This window comes from Nycticebus coucang, chromosome 4 (assembly GCF_027406575.1).
Source record: "Nycticebus coucang isolate mNycCou1 chromosome 4, mNycCou1.pri, whole genome shotgun sequence".
Lineage (NCBI taxonomy): Eukaryota > Metazoa > Chordata > Mammalia > Primates > Lorisidae > Nycticebus > Nycticebus coucang.
In genome coordinates, this window is record NC_069783.1 from 102,499,569 (window position 1) to 102,510,550 (window position 10,982).

Genomic DNA, 10,982 nt, shown 5'->3' on the forward strand with positions numbered 1-10,982 from the left:
GCAACCTCCAGCTCCTGGGCTTAAGCGATTCTCTTGCCTCAGCCTCCCAAGTAGCTGGGACTACAGGCGCCTGCCACAACACCTGGCTATTTTTTGGTTGCAGTTTGGCCGGGGCCGGGTTTGAACCCGCCACCCTCGGTATATGGGGCCGGCGCCTTACCGACTGAGCCACAGGTGCCACCCTAATGTTACATTTTTGCATAACTCTTGGGGCAATATATAAGACCATATTTCAAAAGAAAATGTAAATTATTTGTCTTGGAAAAGATGTCCTAGCACTATACACCTGCCTTTTATGAATCAAAGAAATGAACAGACATAATATGCGTTCCATTAAGTCTCACAGTCTACAGATGGAGCTAGCTGAGCAGCCCACTATATCCATTCATTAGCATGAAGAAGATCTATAAAACTAAATAGCTGTCTGCTGGTTGTTGATTTCAGACATACAGCCAGTCACAATGTGACAAACTGGGTCTCACTTATGCCCTGCATCTCTTTCCTGATTCTCTCAAGGCGTCTTTAAAGATGTAATTATATACACTCTCAGAAGAACTTTGGCTTTTCACACCTTAATCATAATAAACATCAATGCCTTTGGATGTCTGTAGGGTGGAGAGCCCTGGAATAAATGTAAGGAAGAAGGAAGGTGAGCATGAGAGTTGATGGCAAGGTAACGCCACACTGATAGACATGCTTGGGAGAGCATGCATTTCTGATTTATCACAAACACCACATAGATTCCACAGAGAAATTATTAGGAGCTAGAAAAGGGAAGGTAGAATATAATAACGGAGCCTGGGTATGTTACCTTTGTTGTAACCATTCTATGTAGAGAATTTGCATTTGATCATTAGCATTCCTGTAGGAAAGACACTCTCAAGAGAGATACAGGGAGCTACAGGGTAATGGTGATAATTATGTCTACATTTCCAGTACAATCGCCTAAAGAAGAGCTCTGAAACAGTAAAAACAGTTGCATTGCTTAAATTCTCTAAAATCAGAGTATTTGGTAATTCTATTTTTATTTTTAATTGGGAAACTAAGGCTACTTATTTAAAAGACTGCATTATGTATGTTGGAGCCAAACTGCCATGCTGATTTTTCAGTTAAAAGCAAGAATCAGACTAAAAGCCCAATGATAAAATTTATAGTATGGATCATTGAAAGAAATAATTGCAGACAGACCCTGAGAGTGATGCAGAGGCAGTTGAGGGGGGAAGAATGGAGCTAGGACTTACTAGCTTTGGGTCCTGAGAGAATTACTGAAACCCCCAATCTGTTTTATCTATGTGTGCCTTCTGACTAATGTCTCGTATCTCTAGACCCTTAATAGGAAACCTGTTCAAAGAATGCAAGCATAGCTTGGTAGACAGTAGTTAAGAGGTGGTCTGCAGTCGATGCATGGCTTCAGATAGCCACTGGGCTTCAAATTGAGGGCCTGGAGAGCTGTGCAGTCTTAGCAAGTCATTTAACCTCTGTAGGTCTCAGTAGCCTAGATGGGGATGGTATTTACCAGTTATCAGTAAATTATGCGAGTCCGCAAGGTTGCCTGGAAGAACACACATAAAAGGCATAGAGATATGGAACTGTAAACAGATCTCCAACTGGGAAAATTGTGACAAAATATATTAATATCTATTTCAGAAATCATTTAGACTTTTAATCTTGTCTTGTATTCAAATGAGTATCAGAATGAGTTCTACCTTAGGAATGAAGAAGAGTTATGCTTTAAAATACATTGAGCTATACAGATCATTTTGCATTACTTTTCCAGGACATAGCAGAATTTTCATGCCACACCACATGCACCCAAATTATGCCCCATGTATGACCATCAATTTAACGAGGAGTGATGGAATCCATAGTAAAGTTTACCTCTTTATTTGTATTAGAATTTCCAGGCTCTATCACTTTATGCTGAGAGTAAGGAATAGAAAGGGAAAAGTCCGTGATAGATTTTTATGCTTGGAAAAGTCTGTGAAAATTTTATTTAGTTGGATTGCATGATTCAAACAATTCCTAAAGAGATAATAACAACACTAGGATGTTGAAAAGGTAAATTTTTTAAAATTTGAAAACCACCCAAAGTTGGGCTTCAAAGCTCACAAATGTGTGTGTTGGGGCTGGGATAACTGCTGATGGACACCAATAAAGATTAACATGAATTTGTAAACATTGAGGGCAAGGAAGTATTGCAAACCACATCACTCTATATAGGTTAAAATGTCCCAGGCATAGATGGCCACAGGCACAAAATGTGAGCTATTACTTAAGTGCAGGGAGCCATCTGGGTTGAGTCCACACAAAGCAATTGCAGCCCCAAACACATTTGTTCATGTTCACAGAGTCTGAATACACACAATGGGTTCCCCATGTTCCAGTTTCTGTTAATCATCATTAAGTCCAAATTTAACCTTGAGAAAAGAAAAAAATCTAACCTACATAGGATTCTATTTTACAAACACTTCCATTTTATTTTAGTTTAGTTTTAACTATAAAATTTCTATTCAATAGCAACAATAAATATTTCCCACATTTCATTTCTTAGAGAGAACTATAAAGTCTCAGAAAATAAGTTTTGAAAACTAAAGATTAAAAAATAATATAAAATAAAAACACCTGATTAGTTCCCTGGACACATTTGGTTCAGTCTCCTATTCATTTTACGTCTATTATTATAAAACTTACATCTATTATCTACAACATATTTAGAAATGTGGCCTAAATATCCTAAAAATCATTTTGGTTCAGTCTACCTCCTAATTTAAAAAAGAAATAAAGAGGTTTTATACAATAATATCTACAGTAAAAGCAAGCTTTCAAGATTCCCATAGATGGCCCATTGCAGTCTACTGTAGAGATTCTGCTTTCTTCCTGAACCTTGGTGTTAGGAGACATCGCCTTCAGGCCTGGTTTTCCTGTTTCATTTTGGAATTAACTGACTGTTCTTGATCTGAAATCATTTTCTGTAAATGATATAAACTTCTACAAACTATTTTTAAGGCCTCTCTCTGGCTTGACACCCACCAACTATGTTGGCTTTCATCTCCTGCGTACCAGACCAGACATAGTTCCTAACTCATACTGGAATCATCGGAATTATTCCAAGATCTCAAATTTAGTCATTCCTGTGACCTGAAATTTCCCACCTTCTCCCTCACCATCTTTGCAGCTGGTAATTAATCCCATGATACCACCTTCCCTAGGTATCTCTCTGTTTTCTCCTCTTAGGACATAGGGAGGGAGGTGGTGAATATTTTTTTTTTTCAGATTAATATGAAAGTACAAACGTTTAGGTTATATTGCTTGCCTTTCTTAGGTAAAGTTCATTTGAAGTTGTAGTTGAGCCCTTCACCTAGGGGACATGCACCCTTACATGGTGCACATTAGGTGAAAGGTTACCAATCCCCTAACATCCTCCCAACCCTCTCTTCTCTACTTTAATTGTGTTTTTCTCTGGTGTGGGTGTGTAGTTGTTTATATATTTGTTTCATATTAGTATTGCATACATTGGATACTTGCTTTTCTGTTCTTACAATACTTAGCAGAATATGCTTCAATTCCATCCAGATAAATACAAAAGATCCATCTTTTTACGGCTGAATAGTATTCCATGGTATACATATACCACAGTTTATTAATCCATTCATGGGTCAGTGGGTACTTGGGTTGATTCCACATCTTGGTGGTTGTGAATTGAGCAGCAATAAACATTCTAGTTCGAATGTCCTTATGGTAAAATTATTTTTTTTCTTCAGGATAGATACTTGGAAATGGGATTGTGATATCAAATAGTATGGAGCAATACTTTTTACAAGGAAAATAATACTAATTTACCCCCTCCCTACCCATTATTTTTCCTTCAGAGATGGTCCATTTGTGTCTGTTTGTACATTCAGCTTATCTTAATAACAACACACAATTAGGTCTTCTATAAATATACCCTCCACTTTATACAGTTAATTGGCAAAAAAATGTAAGGTATAAAACAAATCTATCTTACCCAACAGGTACCCCTTGTACTCGCTGGCCTATCGTAGTAGTCTCTAGAATATCTGCCTCCCACCTTATGTGGAACTATCTAAACTTTTGACAATTTGGGTTATTTTCTATGTGAGTGTTATCCAATCTGTTATGTGCCATTCTAGGAACTCAAAATACACAAATTAAAAAAAGTCAAGTTCCTTATTCTCTTGTTACATCCCAGTTAGGAGCAGGAACGTGGGCTGAGAAAGAGATGATAAAATGTTAGTTACAGGGAATTATTGTTACTAATGAAGAAAATAAATGGGGTCTCATGGCCAGGGCAGGGAGGGATGGAATTTTAATTTAGGGGAGGAGAGCAAGCTTCCAAGAATAACTGAGTTGGAAATGCAACTTGGACAGCGGAGCAGGAAGAGTCACACAGTCTGGGAGGGCCAGGAAGCAGAAAGCATGGCTGCTCCAGGAGACAGAACGGAGAGTCACTCCCAACGACTGTTCTTGCAACTGGTCCACCAACTATAGCTGGTGACCCCTGGATTCTGAGTAGATGTGTCTTCAACCAAGCTTTCTTACAATAGTTACAGTTGCCACACCTTATGCTTATAATCTGCACACCAGCATCCTCCGGGTTCCCCATTTTCTTCCTCTCTTTTCAGTCCTTTGGTCTTAATTTAAATGCCTGGAGTAAATTCAAATGGCAGGAGGAGAAATTTGAGAAAATTCATTATGAAATTATAGGAATGGGTATGGGGGGGAGAAAATGGAAGCAGAGTACTGCTAGGAAACAATTGTTAAATGAAGAGACGGGGAGCCAGGTCAGAACGAGGGCAGGGACAGTGGATCTATAAAGAACCCACTGGTTCAGGAGACACCCAGCAGTGTCTCTAGTGGATTTAGGCTATAGATCCAAAGATTTACCCCTCTTCAAGCTGGAAGGAACCACTTTGAGGAAAAGTTATTTAACCTGCTTTTCTATATGCTCAGTTTGAAGGGTTTATGGGATTTCTAGGTGGTAGACTCTAAGAATCATTAGAAAATGTAGTTCCAGTGCTCAAAGCTATTGTAGATGAAATTCACCTTCATGGAGTAAGTCCTTAACCCACAATACTGGGTCTCAGTTTCTCAGTCCCGAGTATGTATTAGTAACAGCTGGGAACCTTTTGAACCATATTGGGTTTATCCTGGTCCAATTTACTAAGAATACCTGGAAGTAGAGCCTAGCATCTGTATTTTTCAAAAAGTTCTCAGATTACTCTAATCTATAGCCAGGGTTCAGAATAACTATCTAGACTCTGTATCACTGGGAGATAAGGAAGTGCTAGTACATAATCACAAATCTGATGCCTAGATTGCAAATAAAAGTGTAGCTTCCTATTTCTATGCTTGATCCAAAGATGAATTCTCAAAATTAGAGGAGTCATCTAGCAAAGAAAATAGATACTAAGCAAAGAATTGTAAGGATGAGGAGTGCTGCCAATAGGAGCATGGGGGGCATGTGCTTATAAAGTTGAACAAGTCCAATCTGTGGATGCAGGAAAGGAAGCCCTCAACTGCTTAACACGTTCAAGTGATAAAATGCCATTCATATAATCAGGGCACATCAGATTGTTTCTAAATACCATTTCCCACTAGAGGAAATCAGGAGTCCTTGGGGGGGAATGGCTGTGATTCCAGTCTATGGCAAGAAATATCAAACAAAGCCTGCAACATCTTCTCATGATAGATAGCAAAGAAATACTGTTGAGGGCATGTCAAAAGACATCTAAGCCAGCAGCTGGGCTCTCTGTCCTTTGAGAGTGTCTCCCATCTGCCACCTGGCAGCCAGGCTTTTCCCAAGGAGGCCATAGAAATGCATTATGTCCCAATGGATGACACTCTTAGGTCAAGAGCTTCAGACCCCATGGGCCTGGCATCTCCTACCCCCCACTTAGCAGCACCAGGTACAGGGTCAGCACTCCAAGATCACACATAGCAAGATCCCAGCTGTATCAATTAGTTAAAGCAGAACAGCAACTAAAAAATAAATTATCATTGGAGCCAAAGCCCGTAGGAGTTGTCCAGGGCCTAAACTATAAACTCCCAAAGGTGACTCCCTGGTAAAACACACCAAAGTAAACCCAGAAGCTACAAACATACTACTCAAAATTCCCAAAATAAAAGAAAAAATGTCATATCAAGAACCAAGAAATTCACAAGTTCAATGACTAACAGGATCCAAATAGCAAAAGCAAATATTTGGGGAACAAATGAAAAGCATTAGAAAATGTCTGCAAAGAAATAGAAGAACCAAATGGGCATTATTGAACTAAAAAATATAATAACCAAAAAAAAAAAAAAAACTTGATGAACTCAGTAGTAGAGTAAATGTAACAGAGAAAAGAATCAGTGACCTTAAAGACAAAACAATAGAAATTACTGAAACTACATAACAGAGAAATGACCAGAGGATCAGAGAGCCATAGGACAATAACAAAAAATCTGCCCTTCCTATTCCTGGAACCTGGAAAGAGAGGAGGAAAAGAGTGGGTTGAAAAAGTATACAAAGAAATAATGACTGGAAATGTCCTAAATGTGTCAAATGATACAAATGTAAAGTTTCAAGAAGCTAAACAAATTCCCAACAGATTAAGCCCAAAGAAACTCATGCTAAGTCATAACATGATTAAACTTCTGAAAACAGAAGACACAAGAATGTTCTGAGCACAGCCAGAGGAGAGGAATGGTACACTCCCTACAGGGAACTTCAATTCAAGTAACAGTTGTTTTCTCATCTGAAAGCCTAGAGGCCAGAGGAAAATGACTCAATATATTTCAAGTGCTTGGGAAAAAACCTGTCAACTATGAGCTTTATACAGGGTGAAAAAAATCCCTCAGGAATGAAGAGGAAAATAAAAACATTTTCAAATGAAGGGTTGTTTGTTTGAGTGTTGAAGCAAAACTTGTAACACTGTCTGATGCAGTTTCCACTATGTGGAGAAAAGGACAAAGGGACCTAAAAGAAGTTTTCTATACTTCACTGTAAGTAGTGAAACATCAACATCTGTACACAGGGATAAGCTGCATATGTCTATCCTACACTCAGAACCCCAATTAGAAAACTATATAAATTGATATCCTCAAAACCACAATGAACAAATCAAAATACAACTTTTAGAGTAATCTGCAGGAAAAAGAACACAGGCACAAAAACAGTTAAAACAGTCTTGACAAAGAAGAACCACATGGAGGAATCACTGGTGAGAAACTCACAATGGCTCTGCTCTGGGTCTTGACTGGTTGGGGGCGGGGTTTACACAAGTCTGCACATCAGATATAATTGCGTATTTCTATGGGCAAACAAAACTTCCCTGGACAAGATTCCTTTGTGAAACCTGGTTTCCTGAGACTGCACAAACCATGCGAATTAGCTCTGTTGCCATTTTTCTAGTTATTTGGTCTGATCTAAAAGTGAAATAAACCTGCTCATCTTCCTGAGAATGATGGATGGGGCAGCCCAGACTGGGCCCTAGTTTGTACCTAAGGATGTGAGGGAGACTGGAGTGGTATCTTCTTACCTGCTTATATTTCAGGAGAAATAAAGGCCCAGAATTCTGAAGCCTAGAGAGGTCATAAAAGGCACATAGTGATATCTGAATTTCAGAGAGTTTTCATTTAAGCACCAAAAGGATTGAAATTAGGACCAACAACCATTACCTCTCCTAGAAAACTCAGTGGGTAAAGGGAACATCTCCTTCCCTCTGCAAGCAAAGAACAGCATTTTTCCTCACCCCTCCTCTACAGACTTTAGAGTGCACAGAAATGCTGGATCTCTGACTCACCTTTCTGTGAGTCAACTCCTTTGATTGCCACCCAGTCTTGCAGCTTTTTACAAGAATTGTGTCTTTTGCTTTCTGACAGTTGAGCCATCTCCACCTGGACATCTTGACCACAATGTTGATAGAAATATAAACAGTAAAGGCCTTCTGATGAAGTCTCTGATGGAAATGAGGAACGAGGTATAGAAACAAGAGGAAAGGCCATTCTTGTCACAAAGTGGCAGAAACTTGGCTGAACTCTCCATGCCCTAGGACTCGGGCCAATGTCCTGCCTCAGTGCATCTGTTTACCAGCGAGCCTTTACTACCTACAAAGGGAATCATGGAATCATGAATCACCTGCTTAGACCTACAAAAGGAATCATGACTAAATATTTCAGTGGTGCCAGTGACCCTCTCATGACATATTCTCTATGGTTTCAATCCTCTGAACCTTGTCATTAAACACCATCTGATGTCTTCCCAGCACTACTTGGATCCACTCTAACAAGCCTGCTTCGCAGAGCATTTTATTCCCTTCCTCTGCTGTCTCATATGGCAATTCTGAGCCACAATTTGTTCATGTTTCTAGCAGCCATTGTGGGAGTGAGTTCACATTGTCCAGGTTGTGCCCCCATCAGAAACCTTCCACCCTGGAAACAGCATAAGGACAGAGCAGCTGCGATACTAGCCAGTCTTTGTCATTAGCTTCTCCAGTGCTGACATGGTGTCACTCTGTGATTTTTCATTTTTTCCATTCTGCTTTCTTTTTAATTGTATATTTCATCTTTAAATCATTAGTTTTCTCTCACATTTTGTAGTTAAAAGTAGCCATACAACAAACTGTATGCTTTTCTGCTTAGATATTTCTTTTGCTATATATTCTAGTTTATTACTTAAGTTCTACATTCCATAAAAGTCTAGGGTAAGGATAGTTCAGCTAAGGTCCCTGCCACTTTGTGACAAGAATGGGCTGTCCTCTGTTTCTAATACCTTAAGCCTCCTTTCCACCAGAGACCTCATCACAAAGCCTTCATTGTTTATATTTCTAACAACATTGTGGTTATGACCACTTAAGTCATCTCTAAAAAGATTTACACTTTCATTACAGTTCATGGCAATACGGGATTTTTATAGCTTTTCCTTCCAGATTTTTCCAATCTCTACACGTTGCCCAATCCCAAAGCTGCTTCAATGGCTTCAAAATATTTGTTATAGAAACAGCCCCATTTGTCAGTGAGAATTTCCTGCTTTAGTGCATGTTCTGCTGCTATAACAGAATACCACAGCTTGGGTAATTTATAAAAAAGTTTATGTAGTGCATGGATTTGGAGGCTGGGAAGTCTAAGAGCATGGTGTCAGCATCTAGGGAGAATCATAGTGGAAGGCAGAAGGCTGGAGTGAGAACACAAAGCAGAGAGAGACACCAGGAGCTAGACTCACTCTCTCCATAACTAATTTGCTTCTGTGACAACATTAATCTATACACAAGGGCTCCACCTTCATGACCCAGCTGCCATTTATTAAAGTGAATATCCCAGGACTGTTGTACTGAGGATGAGGTTTCCAACATTGGAACTTTGGGGGGACCCACACTGAGCATATGAATCAAGTGGCCACTGCGGCAGAGATAGAGGCCTCTGATGCAACCCACAACACAAGCTCATTCCCACCAAGGCTAATCTAAGTACACCTCCCAAATGCCTAATCTGCTGGTAACAAAGACCAACACAGAGTCCTGACATGGCATCATTCCTTGAGGAAACAAGCAACATGCTGGCAGGTTGATTTCATCAGGCCTCTTCCACTCTATAGAGCAAAGAGTTCATTTTGGTAAAAATAGACAAGTACTGAATTTTTTTTGGGGGGGGGGTGGGGTGGGTGGAGACAGATTCTCACTTTATCACCCTGGGTAGAGTGCCTTGGTGTCATGGCTCTTGGGCTCAAGGGATCCTCTTGCCTCAGCCTCCCGAGTAGCTGGGATTACAGAAGCCCTACACAATGCCCGGCTATTTTTTAGAGACAGGAACTCACTCTGACTCAAGCTGGTCTTGAACTCCTAAGTTCAAGCAATCCACCTGCCTCGGCTTCCCAGAGTTTTAGGATTACAGGCATTAGCCACTGTGCCTGGCCCAGACATGCACTGATTTTTATAATTGATATTTAGATAATTCTAATAACTGTATATTTGACAACTTTTTAAAATGTGTTGCACTGAAAAAAAAATAAAAGTAGTATTTAATGTCATAGAACTATATGGCACTACCTAGCAAAAAGAGAATAAAGAAGTAGCCAAGGACTGAGAATTTTGATCGTAAATCGGCTACAGTTTCTCAGCAGGCATTGACAATGACCCCTGCAGTCCAAGAATAGTCCCTTCAATTGTACAAATTACTGACATTAAGAAAAACTAAAGACATTATTTAGACTTTTAAACCAAAGTAACTGTGACTAGACTAAGTACATTCATTCAAGTACAATAAATTTAGCATGATAGCTTATAGTCCATAATATACAATTAAACAAATCAGTACATGCTTTCGGGAACTTTTTAAAATTTTGAAATTATGTCATCATTGGGGTTAAATTTTGGCTGGTGTTTACTTACAGTATATATTAATAGCTGATGAAGTGAAATAGTCTCAAGTGTGATGTATAATGCAACTACATATCAATGAAAATGGTGTGCACAGAGACTCTTTACTGTGCTAGAAGATTTATGAAATCATGTGATATTGTACCTAAAATTGTGTTCTTAATACTATCTTTAAAAAAAAAAAAAACAGACATTTATTCTAGGCATGCGTTGACTTTCTTGGCAACACACTACCCAAGGTCTTATTGAGCATTTGTTACGCTGATACTAGGTCCTAATGACCTCAGATGAAATCTCCATGGAACTCACTTTATATCAAGAAGGTATGGGAGTAGACACAGGACCATGGGATTCACTGGCCATATTCTATAGTATACACCCAGAGCTACCTGCCTGGCAGAGTGTGGAAACGGACTACAGGATGAGTGGCTGAAGCATTGCTTCAGAAATGCCTTACACAGGACAAGGTATCATCCTCCAGGACACAGTATATACCTTGAGTCAAAGATCTTTATATCGTGCTGTGCCTACTATTCAACAGAGTTCCTCCATACTGATCTCACTAAAAGAAATCTTACACGTGAAATGAAAATTTTATTTGCAAGC